Source organism: Hyla sarda, chromosome 9 (assembly GCF_029499605.1).
Source record: "Hyla sarda isolate aHylSar1 chromosome 9, aHylSar1.hap1, whole genome shotgun sequence".
Taxonomy (NCBI): Eukaryota; Metazoa; Chordata; class Amphibia; order Anura; family Hylidae; genus Hyla; species Hyla sarda.
Genome location: NC_079197.1, coordinates 168,722,617 through 168,737,091, shown reverse-complemented (window position 1 = coordinate 168,737,091; position 14,475 = coordinate 168,722,617). Strand labels below are relative to the sequence as shown.

The window sequence follows — 14,475 nt, the reverse complement described above, 5'->3', positions numbered from 1 at the left end:
GTCACTGACTACTCGGACTCCAGCCCTATACCTGGCCTGGTCACTGACTACTCGGACTCCAGCCCTATACCTGGCCTGGTCACTGACTACTCGGACTCCAGTCCTATACCTGGCCTGGTCACTGACTACTCGGACTCCAGCCCTTCATCTGGCCTGGTCACTGACTACTCGGACTCCAGCCCTATACCTGGCCTGGTCACTGACTACTCGGACTCCAGCCCTTCATCTGGCCTGGTCATTGACTACTCGGACTCCAGCCCTATACCTGACCTGGTCACTGACTACTCGGACTCCAGCCCTATACCTGACCTGGTCACTGACTACTCGGACTCCAGCCCTATACCTGGCCTGGTCACTGACTACTTGGACCCCAGCCCTATACCTGGCCTGGTCACTGACTACTCAGACTCCAGCCCTATACCTGGCCTGGTCACTGACTACTTGGACCCCAGCCCTATACCTGGCCTGGTCACTGATTACTCGGACTCCAGCCCTATACCTGGCCTGGTCACTGACTACTCTGACTCCAGCCCTATACCTGGCCTGGTCACTGACTACTCGGACCCCAGCCCTATACCTGGCCTGGTCACTGACTACTCAGACTCCAGCCCTATACCTGGCCTGGTCACTGACTACTTGGACCCCAGCCCTATACCTGGCCTGGTCACTGACTACTCGGACTCCAGCCCTATACCTGGCCTGGTCACTGTCTACTTAGACTCCAGCCCTATACCTGGCCTGCTCACTGACTAATCGGACTCCAGCCCTATACCTGACCTGGTCACTGACTACTCGGACTCCAGCCCTATACCTGGCCTGGTCACTGACTACTCGGACTCCAGCCCTATACCTGACCTGGTCACTGACTACTCGGACTCCAGCCCTATACCTGGCCTGGTTACTGACTACTCGGACTCCAGCCCTATACCTGGCCTGGTCACTGACTACTCGGACTCCAGCCCTATACCTGGCCTGGTCACTGACTACTCGGACTCCAGCCCTATACCTGACCTGGTCACTGACTACTCGGACTCCAGCCCTATACCTGGCCTTGTCATTGACTACTCGGACTCCAGCCCTATACCTGGCCTAGTCACTGACTACTCGGACTCCAGCCCTCTACCTGGCCTGGTCACTGACTACTCGGACTCCAGCCCTATACCTGGCCTGGTCACTGACTACTCGGACTCCAGCCCTATACCTGGCCTAGTCATTGACTACTCGGACTCCAGCCCTATACCTGACCTGGTCACTGACTACTCGGACTCCAGCCCTATACCTGGCCTTGTCATTGACTACTCGGACTCCAGCCCTATACCTGGCCTAGTCACTGACTACTCGGACTCCAGCCCTATACCTGGCCTGGTCACTGACTACTCGGACTCCAGCCCTCTATCTGGCCTGGTCACTGACTACTCGGACTCCAGCCCTATACCTGGCCTGGTCACTGACTACTCGGACTCCAGCCCTATACCTGGCCTGGTCACTGACTACTCGGACTCCAGTCCTATACCTGGCCTGGTCACTGACTACTCGGACTCCAGCCCTTCATCTGGCCTGGTCACTGACTACTCGGACTCCAGCCCTATACCTGGCCTGGTCACTGACTACTCGGACTCCAGCCCTTCATCTGGCCTGGTCATTGACTACTCGGACTCCAGCCCTATACCTGACCTGGTCACTGATTACTCGGACTCCAGCCCTATACCTGACCTGGTCACTGACTACTCGGACTCCAGCCCTATACCTGGCCTGGTCACTGACTACTTGGACCCCAGCCCTATACCTGGCCTGGTCACTGATTACTCGGACTCCAGCCCTATACCTGGCCTGGTCACTGACTACTCTGACTCCAGCCCTATACCTGGCCTGGTCACTGACTACTCGGACCCCAGCCCTATACCTGGCCTGGTCACTGACTACTCAGACTCCAGCCCTATACCTGGCCTGGTCACTGACTACTTGGACCCCAGCCCTATACCTGGCCTGGTCACTGACTACTCGGACTCCAGCCCTACACCTGGCCTGGTCACTGTCTACTTAGACTCCAGCCCTATACCTGGCCTAGTCACTGACTACTTAGACTCCAGCCCTATACCTGACCTGGTCACTGACTACTCGGACTCCAGCCCTATACCTGACCTGGTCACTGACTACTCTGACTCCAGCCCTATACCTGGCCTGGTTACTGACTACTCGGACTCCAGCCCTATACCTGGCCTGGTCACTGACTACTCTGACTCCAGCCCTATACCTGGCCTGGTCACTGACTACTCGGACTCCAGCCCTATACCTGGCCTGGTCACTGACTACTCGGACTCCAGCCCTATACCTGGCCTGGTCACTGACTACTCGGACTCCAGCCCTATACCTGGCCTGGTCACTGACTACTCGGACTCCAGCCCTATACCTGGCCTGGTCACTGACTACTCGGACCCCAGCCCTATACCTGGCCTGGTCACTGACTACTCGGACTCCAGCCCTTCATCTGGCCTGGTCACTGACTACTCGGACTCCAGCCCTATACCTGGCCTGGTCACTGACTACTCGGACTCCAGCCCTATACTTGGCCTGGTCACTGACTACTCGGACTCCAGCCCTCTACCTGGCCTAGTCACTGACTACTCGGACTCCAGCCCTTCATCTGGCCTGGTCACTGACTACTCGGACTCCAGCCCTATACCTGGCCTGGTCACTGACTACTCGGACCCCAGCCCTATACCTGGCCTGGTCACTGACTACTCGGACTCCAGCCCTTCATCTGGCCTGGTCACTGACTACTCGGACTCCAGCCCTATACCTGGCCTGGTCACTGACTACTCGGACTCCAGCCCTCTACCTGGCCTGGTCACTGACTACTCGGACTCCAGCCCTATACCTGGCCTGGTCACTGACTACTCGGACTCTAGCCCTACATCTGGCCTGGTCACTGACTACTCCATTTCCCTCCCTTTATAGTCTATAGACGCTGCCCCCTCCCCTCTCTATAGACAGACCTCCACTATTTTCTTTTCATTACATTTACCTCACACTGGCCTTATATCTACTCAGAATCATCCGGGCGCAGATTTATTTTGCATCCCAAATTTCCTGTCCCGGCATGCTGGGAGTTGTAGTTTTGCAACAGCTGGAGGCACGCTGGTTGGGAAACACCGCTCTAAAGGACCGTTCTTAGTTGGAGGTCTAAACATCCTTCTACTGGATAGGAAGTAGATTTCTCACTGTGACTTGACTAATTCCAATCCCTATACATAACCTGCAAAAATGTCATTTTACAGCAGTATTTCCCAACCAGGGTGCCTAGGGCGTGACCAAGCGGGTAACCCGCGAAACGGGACCGACATACCATGAGCTCTGCTGAGCTCTCGTCTTTTCTTCCCTACCCGATCCCCTGTTCCTGATGCTCATGAAGTAATAAAAGTGAGGTGAGTGCCATACTGTCCTTTCTTTCTTCTCTTAATTTGTTGCATGTAAGCGCACCCTCGACATCGCCGCACCACCTGTCTATCTTTGCCCTACAGTCCTCATCAGTATAAGCAGTCCATCCACATACAGTACAGTGCTAGCACTTCACCTTCCGTCACCTATATGTTACTTACAATCTGTCGGGGTCTCAGAGACCCCGAATGATCAAGGGAACGAGACGGGGAAGTGCGCGGCATTACTGTGTAATTCCTGAGTTGTAGAGAGACAAAGTCAGCTACGAGCCAGGGAATGAACAACAATGCTGCACATTCCTCCCGGCTCATTCTCCTGATCCATGAGGGTCTCAGCACTGAGACCCCGACCAATCAAAACTTTTAAAAAAATCCCTGTAACATGTCAAAAGTTTTTCTAAGTGACACTTTAAAGGGTACCTCTCATTTGAGCCAGCTGGCAAGATCTCTGGTACAATCTGTTAAAGCTAGCAGTATACGGTATTGCCAAATGTCCCATAGACTTGTAATGGAAGGATCGGGCACTTGGATTCAACTTGTCTGATACTTCTCTTTCCCTACATGAACTGTCGGAGGAGAGAAGGGTCATGCAAAATACATTTCAAGAGGAGGGGAGGGAGCAACGTTTCCCAGCATGCTCCAGGCAGCTCCCTCCCCCTCCCTTCTGTGCTGCAGAATACTTGTGTAACCGGGGAGTGTTACACAAGAGAGAGAGGCTGCTGCAAGAGATGCCTGACAGTCACCTCCTCGTCCTCCTCCATCATTCAGAACGCATGTGTATGGTGGGATCAGAGGGTCAACTTGCAGCTTCTGGGCCTGATGCAAAATCTGCAACCGGGCCGCATGTGACCATTATAATAATAGTCTCTTATGGGGCAGATGTGCTTTGGGGCCCCCTTAGGCACCAGGGCCCCAGTGCGACTGCTACCTCTGCACCCCATATATCTACACCCCTTGGTGGGATCAGGAAAGGAGGCATCTTATGCCCATTCCTGAGGAGACCCCATCAGATTCAAGGTCTCCTGTTACCCGATAGGACCCCCAGTGGTCTATGGGTGGGATATGATGGAGAAAGAGATTTTATATCTTCTTCTTGCTGTAGAATGTTCCCCTTCTGTAACATATTTTTTCTTCCTCATCTTCAGCTTGCCGCTATGTGGCTCGCAAAATAGCCAGACACGGGGGAGGAGCGGAGGAGAATGTGGTGGCCAACGAGTCCATGAAGCCAACGTGTGCTCTGCGCCAAGGTAACGTCCCTGCAGTTGAGTGATTGTATGTAACCGCATATAGGGCAAACCGTACCATAAGGGCCTGTGGTGGAACGGGCTACTACTCTGAAGTGCCTCCTGTCACTACATACGAGGTGGATATATAGAATCTGCTTCTCTATATAGAATCTGATATGGGTTGGTTGGATTCATTTAGGTAACACCCCAAGGTTTATTCATACTTGGGTCACAATTCACTATCTCATATAGACTATGCATTGGGCAATTGTTTATATGATTGAATAATATAAAGAAAAAAAATTATAAAATAAATATAAAAAATATATAAGTAGAATATACAATATACTGTATGTGTGTGTATGTATATATATATATATATATATATATATATATATATGATTGATAGAGATATCATTCTCTCTCTCTATCTATCTATCTATCTATAGATATCTACAGGGACATTTTGGAGGGCAGGGGCTTAAAGGGGTACTTCACTGCTCAGCGTTTGGAACCGGGAGCTGTTCCAAGCGCTGAGCAGCAGAGTACCCCTAAAGGGGTAGGCACACAAAAAAAGGCAGGAGGGGCTCAAGCCCCCTTTTAAGGCTACTTTAACATTATGGTTCATAAATCCGTTATAAAACATCCGTCATATTCAATTCTATACTGATTTAACGGACGTTATATAACGGATGAATAAAACGATTATAACGAATGAATAGATTTCTACCGTCCGTTAATTAAACGGATAAATGTTTATCCGTTATTATCCGTTAATACCTTATTATTAACATTTGTTACATTCACCTTTGTTTGACCTCTCCCTACCTGCACACCTTGCAACAGCTGAAGCTCCTACCTGAAGGGTATAAAAGGATACCACAATGATCCTGCGCAGTCTGCATTTCAGCACTGAGAGGGGGAGTAGTAACATGAAAAGACAAAATTGGGCCGTTGATGGCGCTGGTCCTGATGGAAAGAAAGTTCTGTAGACCCGTCTCAGTGTCTAAAACGTGGTTTATTAGCACAGAAAGCAATGTGTTTCTGGTCTGAACTGGACCCTTCGTCTGGCAACGTGCCTGCACGAAGGCTGTCCGGGCATGCTGGGAGTTGTAGTTTTACAACAGCTGCAGGCACCCTCTTTGGGAAACACTGACATAGACAGTGATTTACAGCTCCCAGCAGATCTTTTATTACTTTTATATATAAGGATTTGCTTTATCTATATTAGTTATTTACTTATTTTTCTTTAATCCTCACTTTTTCCTATTTTTGGATGACATTTTGGGTCTTCAGAACCAATTACCAGGTTTCCATAGAGTTCTGGTCTCAACATATCATGGTTTCAACATACAATGGTCGTGTTGGAACCAATTAATATTGTAACTTGAGGGACCACTGTATATATATATATATATATATGTGCATGATGTTGTCCTACGTCTATGATCCTTGAATAAAAGTTGAAAAAAAACAAAAAGTTCCTCATAGTGGGGACCCCCATGATGTTGGTCACATGACGTGTCCACCACATACAGTATATATTACATCCAAGATGGTATCACACAGGCCCCTTTGTTCCTATGGGTGCAGCCCCGGAATCTCCCAGGATGCCTTGAAGCTGTTCTTAGTGTTATGATGGATGCGCCCCGTCACGTCCCTCACTATATAGCTGCTGCGTCATGCTTTGTCTGTAAAGTGAGGGAGAATGTAGTGAGCAGGGGCGGCCACAAGAGCGAAGTGTTGTGTAAGATGTCAGGAGACAGGGGAGGATTATTTTTTTTTCCTTTTGGAGCAAATATTACGACTACTTTCTTTTGTTATTGTGCCTGTGCTCACTTTTAAAAAATTAGGAGAGAGGAGTGGGCAGAGTTTATGTTTTAGCTTTACTATAATGTATACCAGAATATTGGCTAAGTTATTGCAGAAATACTCTCCACCTCAATGCATCTTAGATTCCTCATCATGGTGAAACCCCAACACGTGTTTCGCAAGCTTCTTCAGGGGCCAGATTGTATAGTTATACTGTATGTGTTGTTCATGTCCGATTGCTGTGACCTCCTCCCCTAATATTTATATATTTACGAATATATTAGTGTCTTTAAACTTAAAGGGGTAGTCCAGTGGTGAAAAACGTATCCCCTATCCTAAGGATAGGGGATAAGTTTGAGATCGCGGGGGGGGGGGGGCGACCTCTGGGGCCCCCTGCGATCTCTCTGTACGGGGCCCCAGAGGCTCTCCGGCCAGATAGCGGGTGTCGACCCCCGCACGAGGCGGCGGCCGACACGCCCCCTCAATACATCTCTATGGCAGAGCCGGAGATTGCCGAAGGCAGCGCTTCGGCTCTGCCATAGAGTTGTATTGAGGGGGCGTGTCGGCCGCCGCTTCGTGCGGAGGTCGACACGCCCCCTTCCCGCGGGCTCTCGGGGCTCCGTACAGCAGATCACAGGGGGCCCCAGCGGTCTGACCCCCCCGCGATCTGCAACTTATCCCCTATCCTTAGGATAGGGGATAAGTTGTTCATCACTGAGTCCCCACTGGATATCTCCTTTAAGTACATGACGAACAGTTTGACTTTATACTTTGATATACGCTGCGACCACCTCCATTACTTATTCAAAGGATTGAGGATAAGATATCAGATTGCGGGGGGGGGGGGGGGGGGGGTCCAGCCACTGGATGCCCCTGCAATCTCTGGGCCGGCACCACAGCGTTCTGAACACGGTAGCTCGGGGCTTTCTGTATTCGTGACTTCACGCAACGCCCTCTCCACAGCCGTCTCGCCCCCTCCTATAGACATGAATGGAGGGGGCTTAGCATGATGTCACCCAGATAAAATGATTAAAGGGGTACTCCAATGGAAAACCTTTTTATTATTATTATTTTTTTTTTTAAATCAACTGGTGCCAGAAAGTTAACCAGATTTGTAAATTACTTCTATTAAAAAAAAATCTTAATCCTTCCAGTACTTATTAGCTGCTGAATACTACAGAGGAAATTATTTTCTTTTTGGAACACAGAGCTCTCTGCTGACATCACAAGCACAGTGCTCTCTGCTGACATCTCTGTCCATTTTAAGAATTGTCCAGAATAGGAGAAAATCCCCATAGCAAACATATGCTGCTCTGGACAATTCCTAAAATGGACAGAGATGTCAGCAGAGAGCACTGTGCTCGTGATGTCAGCAGAGAGCTCTGTGTTCCAAAAAAGAAAATCATTTCCTCTGTAGTATACAGCAGCTAATAAGTACTGGAAGGATTAAAGGGGTATTCCAGGATTTTTTTTTTATTTGACTGTGCTACAGGGGCTGTAAAGTTAGTGCAGTTCATAATATCGTGTCTGTTCCTGTGTGTGACGGTTTTCTCACAATTCTTCTGTTATTTTTCACCCCAATTTTTATTTTTAACAGCATACAAAATGACTGTTGTCTCAGATTTTTCCCAGGTTGCAATGCGGCTGAGACCTGACTCAGTAGTCAGCTGATGACAGGGAGCCTGTCTGCTTCAATGCGTGGAGGGATCGCTTGGTGGGAGTGAGATCAATCTGCAACTAATGCAACAGCTGTAGGCACCCTGATTGAAAACCACAGGTCTTTTGCATGGATGCAGCTCATTTGTGTTTCAATGGGTGGGGTGGCTGATGTGTGGGAGGGAGGAAAATGGAATTGTGGGATTTGTAGTCAAAAAAGAAAAGTCAAACAGGAAATACCAGTTCACAAACAGCTAGCCGCAGTGTTATGGTAATCTCACAACATAGCCATTTAGCCCCAAGACGAGTGCAGACCCTTCCTAAGCATGTCCATTACTGTCTGCCAGGTACGTACTAAAATCACCTTATGGTGGATAACCCCTTTAAGATTTTTTAAAAGAAGTAATTTACATATTAGTTTAACTTTCTGGCACCAGTTGGTTTAAAAAAACAAACAAAAAAAACGGAGTACCCCTTTAAAAACACGAGTGCTCTGCCGTGCCAGTGTTCATGTGTAAGGAGAGATCGGAAAAGAAAGCAGTCAGCCATATGAAGGTAAATTGCCGGCATAAAGCCGATTATAAGTATTAGAGATGAGCGAACTTACAGTAAATTCGATTCGTCACGGACTTCTCAGCTCGGCAGTTGATGACTTATCCTGCATAAATTAGTTCAGCTTTCCGGTGCTCCGGTGGACTGGAAAAGGTGGATACATTCAGAGGAAAGAGTCTCCTAGGACTGTTTCCACCTTTTCCAGCCCACCGGAGCACCGGAAAGCTGAACTAATTTATGCAGGAAAAGTCATCAACTGCTGAGCCGAGAAGTTCGTGACGAATCGAATTTACTGTAAGTTCGCTCATCTCTACTAAGTATATGTCACCTCATCTGGGTGAAGCTTATCCCTCAGTTATTGTCTTCCATATTCACTTCTGTGATGAGCTCAGATGCATTGCCTATGGGAGTCTGACATCCACCTGTCTTCTCAGAGCAGTGTTTCCCAACCAGGGTGCCTCCAGCTGTTTCAAAACTACAACTCCCAGCATGCCCGGACAGCCTCCGGCTGTCCGGGCATGCTGGGAGTTGTAGTTTTGCAACAGCTGGAGGCACCCTGGTTGGGAAACACTGCCTCAATGGCTCAGAGTGCTGCCGATCCTCCATGTTTTACACTACTGCTTTACCTGTTAAGATTGGCGGCTTTGTATAACCAGGAGCGCAAAAGGAAATTAGAAGAATATTCTGTAAACTACAAGGGACTAAGGAACAATACAGAATATACGTTCGCCTGGAGAAATTCCAGGAAGATATTCCATGCGCTGCAGATGCAGCTTAAAGGGGTACTCCGGTGAAAACCTTTTTTCTTTTAAATCAACTGGTGGCAGAAAAAGTTAAACATATTTGTAAATTACTTCTATTAAAAAATCTTAATCCTTCCAGTACTTATTAGCTGCTGAATACTACAGAGGAAATTCCTTTCTTTTTGGAACACTGATGACATCACGAGCACAGTGCTCTCTGCTGACATCTCTGTCCATTTTAGCAACCGTGCATAGCAGATATTTGCTAAGGGCAGCATGGTGGCTCAGTGGTTAGCACTGCTGCCTTGCAGTGCAGGGGATTTGGGTTCAAATCCCACTAAGGACAACAATAAATAAAGCGTTATTATTATTATTATTATAATAACGTCAGCAGAGAGAACTGTGCTTGTGATGTCATCAGAGAGCATTCCAAAAAGAAAAGAATTTTCCTCTGTAGTATTCAGCAGCTAATAAGTACAGGAAGGATTAAGAATTTTTTTAATAGAAGTCATTTACAAACATGTTTAACTTTCTGCCACCAGTTGATTTAAAAGAAAAAAGGTTTTCACCGGAGTACCCCTTTAAATCAGTCGGCGCTAGGACCTCTCAGACAAGCATCGCTAACAGCAAAGCATTTCCGAGCAAGATCTGCTAAAAGAATTTACATGTTAAATCTTAAAGGGGTACTCAGCTGGAAAAAAAAAATCTTAAATCAACTGGTGCCGGAAAGTTAAACAGATTTGTATATTACTTCTATTAAGAAAAAATCTTAATCCTTCCAGTACTTATCAGCTGCTGTATACTACAAAGGAATTTTTTATTTTTATTTTAAATTCCTTTCTGTCTGACCACAGTGCTCTCTGCTGACACCTCTGTCCATTTTAGGAACCGTCCAGAGTAGAAGCAAATCTCCATAGCAAACCTCTCCTGCTCTGGACAGTTCCTGACATGGACAGAGGTGTCAGCAGAGAGCACTTGTGGTCAGACAGAAAAGAAATTCAAAAAGAAAAGAACCTCCTTTGTAGTATAGAGAAGCTGATAAGTACTGGAAGGATCAAGATTTTTTTAATAGAAATAATTTACAAATTTGTTTAACTTTCTGGCACCAGTTAATTTAAAAGAAAATGTTTTCCTGTGGAGTACCCCTTTAAAGCAGATTCCAGAATTTGTATTTCCACAGTGGGAATTCTGCAGTGTGCATGGTTCAGCAGAATTCCATTGAGAACAATGGGAGGCTGCTGCACAGGAATTTCCAAATAGAATTTCTCAGCTCAAAAATTCTGTAGTGTGAATAGGCCCTAAATTAGCAGTAACTGAAAGCAGGGGCCCCTGAGAGCCCTAAACCATCTGCATAATGAATCGTAACCCATAAGACGTAAGCACTAGGAGGATGAATGGACCATGTGACTCAGCCCGCGCCACCCGATGCCAGTCTCATACTATGCACTGCCCAGATGGCTCCGCCGTTCCTTGGCTAAAGTAGAAAAACATTTTGTGATCTCTGGAAGCAGGGAGCCATTCATCTGTGCCCGGCTCACATGGCACCGCTCCTCCGCAGCTTCAGGATAATGCAGCAAGAGATTCTTTATAAATCCACAGTATTGGGTCTGCTCTGTATAGGAACACAGGTGCCCAACATGTGCCCCCTGGAGTAGACCCACCCAGCACTTCTCCATGTCTATTCTGCCATAATTCACAGACATAAGTAGAAGGTCACTATGGGCTCTGGATGGATCTGGCAATGATATCTCTCTGGTCTATATATAACAACGTAGGGAAGGAACCGGCACTGTGTCCAGGACTCTGGGTCCAACTGGGGACAAGACTCAATGTCCCATAAACTTCACATCCCAATACGAAGAAGAAGCGGCACTCCGGATTAGAATAAAAAAAGCTGTCGTTTATTCACCCATCAAGGGACTGGTGCTACGTTTTGGTCTCCACAATGAGACCTTTCTCAAGCACCAGTCACATGATGGGTGAATAAACGACAGCTTTTTTATTCTAATCCGGAGTGCCGCTTCAGCTTCATCTCTGGTCTATACGATATTCCTTTAATCCAGTATCTATACATGTTATCTACCAATTTATATTTTATTTGGTACTGTGTTCCTGAAGGGATTTTTGCTTTTATTTACCTATCTCTGGTATGATGGTTATTATATGGGTATATGGTGGACGGGTGTATGATGGTTATTATATGGTGGACAGTGGACGGGTTGTATGATGGTTATTATATGGGTATATGGTGGACAGTGGGGGGGGTGTATGATGGTTATTATATGGGTATATGGTGGACAGTGGGGGGGGTGTATGATGGTTATTATATGGGTATATGGTGGACAGTGGACGGGTGTATGATGGTTATTATATGGTGGACAGTGGACGGGTGTATGATGGTTATTATATGGTGGACAGTGGACGGGTGTATGATGGTTATTATATGGTGGACAGTGGACGGGTGTATGATGGTTATTGTATGGGTATATGGTGGACGGGTGTATGATGGTTATTGTATGGGTATATGGTGGACAGTGGACGGGTGTATAATGGTTATTATATGGGTGTATGGTGGTTATTATATGGTGGACAGTGGACGGGTGTATGATGGTTATTATATGGGGGACAGTGAACGGGTGTATGATGGTTATTGTATGAGTATATGGTGGACAGTGGGGGGGGGTGTATGATGGTTATTATATGGGTATATGGTGGACAGTGGGGGGTGTATGATGGTTATTATATGGTGGACAGTGGATGGGTGTATGATGGTTGTTATATGGGTATATGGTGGACAGTGGGGGGGGGGGGTGTATGATGGTTATTATATGGGTATATGGTGGACGGGTGTATGATGGTTATTATATGGGTATATGGTGGACAGTGGGGGGGGGGTGTATGATGGTTATTATATGGTGGACAATGGACGGGTGTATGATGGTTGTTTATATGGGTATATGGTGGACAGTGGGGGGGGGTGTATGATGGTTATTATATGGTGGACAGTGGACGGGTGTATGATGGTTATTGTATGGGTATATGGTGGACAGTGGACGGGTGTATGATGGTTATTATATGGGTATATGGTGGACAGTGGGGGGTGTATGATGGTTATTATATGGTGGACAGTGGGGGGGTGTATGATGATTATTATATGGTGGACAGTGGACGGGTGTATGATGGTTATTATATGGGTATATGGTGGACAGTGGACGGGTGTATGATGGTTATTATATGGGTATATGGTGGACAGTGGACGGGTGTATGATGGTTATTATATGGTGGACAGTGGACGGGTGTATGATGGTAATTATATGGTGGACAGTGGACGGGTGTATGATGGTTATTATATGGTGGACAGTGGGGGGGGTGTATGATGATTATTATATGGTGGACAGTGGACGGGTGTATGATGGTTATTATATGGGTATATGGTGGACAGTGGACGGGTGTAAGATGGTTATTATATGGTGGACAGTGGACGGGTGTATGATGGTTATTATATGGGTATATGGTGGACAGTGGGGGGGGGGTGTATGATGGTTATTATATGGGTATATGGTGGACAGTGGGGGGTGTATGATGGTTATTATATGGTGGACAGTGGACGGGTGTATGATGGTTATTATATGGGTATATGGTGGACAGTGGACGGGTGTATGATGGTTATTATATGGGTATATGGTGGACGGGTGTATGATGGTTATTATATGGGTATATGGTGGACAGGTGTATGATGGTTATTATATGGGTATATGGTGGACAGTGGACGGGTGTAAGATGGTTATTATATGGGTATATGGTGGACAGTGGACGGGTGTATGATGATTATTATATGGTGGACAGTGGAGGGGGGGTGTATGATGGTTATTATATGGGTATATGGTGGACAGTGGGGGGGGTGTATGATGGTTATTATATGGTGGACAGTGGACGGGTGTATGATGGTTATTATATGGTGGACAGTGGACGGGTGTATGATGGTTATTATATGGGTATATGGTGGACAGTGGACGGGTGTATGATGGTTATTATATGGGTATATGGTGGACAGTGGACGGGTGTATGATGGTTATTATATGGTGGACAGTGGACGGGTGTATGATGGTTATTATATGGGTATATGGTGGACAGTGGACGGGTGTATGATGGTTATTATATGGTGGACAGTGGACGGGTGTATGATGGTTATTATATGGGTATATGGTGGACAGTGGACGGGTGTATGATGGTTATTATATGGGTATATGGTGGACAGTGGACGGGTGTATGATGGTTATTATATGGATTTAATGTGCTTAGTGTAGGGCAGTGGTCTCAAACTTGGGAGTTGAAGTTTTGGAACATCTGGAGGGCTACAGTTTAAGACCACTGGTGTAGGGGTATGTATTTGGTGTAGAGGTTCCTGGTGGTTGTTTTATCAAATATACTTGTTTGTTATTTGTGAATTATAAAAATTTGGTCCTTGTTTCCTTCTTTTACTTTAGGGCGCAAGAAGAACACCGCAGTGAAGTCCCAACCACCTGCCGGTTTCATCCCGCTAACTTCTGACATGACAGAAGACGGCCCGAGTGCCTCCACGTCACCACCCAATGACCTAGCTCCACAATAATACCCCCCTTCCCCAAGCCAGGAAGCAGGAAGAGATGTAGGTTTCCAGAGGTTTATATCCCCGACACAGCAGAAAATGATCCTCCGCTCTACAGCCCCTGTGTACAGAGGTGGGGAGGAGGTGAGAAGGCCCGCTGCTGTGTAACCGAATAAAGATCTGTGACCTATGTCCCGGAACAGAGTCGTCTATTTATTATGTGTGTAAAAGTGTGTAAAGTGACAAGTGCTCACAATACAGTCTGTACTGTCTCCTAAGTATAAGAATATAACTACTATAATGCTGCCCCCTATATACAGGAATATAACTACTATAATACTGTCCCCTATGTAAAAGAATATAACTACTATAATACTGCCTCCTATATACAAGAATATAACTATTATAATACTGCCTCCTATATACAAGAATATAACTACTATAATACTGCTCCTATATAC

At 46.7% G+C, this 14,475-nt stretch overlaps 1 long non-coding RNA gene across 1 annotated transcript; it reads left to right on the top strand.

Annotated features, from left to right (window-relative positions):
- Positions 1-3,350: 3,350 nt before the first annotated feature.
- LOC130290851 (uncharacterized) lies at positions 3,351-14,206 on the top strand. Its single transcript, XR_008847718.1, has 2 exons — positions 3,351-4,684; positions 13,914-14,206. It is a non-coding gene; the product is annotated as an uncharacterized LOC130290851 (long non-coding RNA).
- Positions 14,207-14,475: the final 269 nt, after the last annotated feature.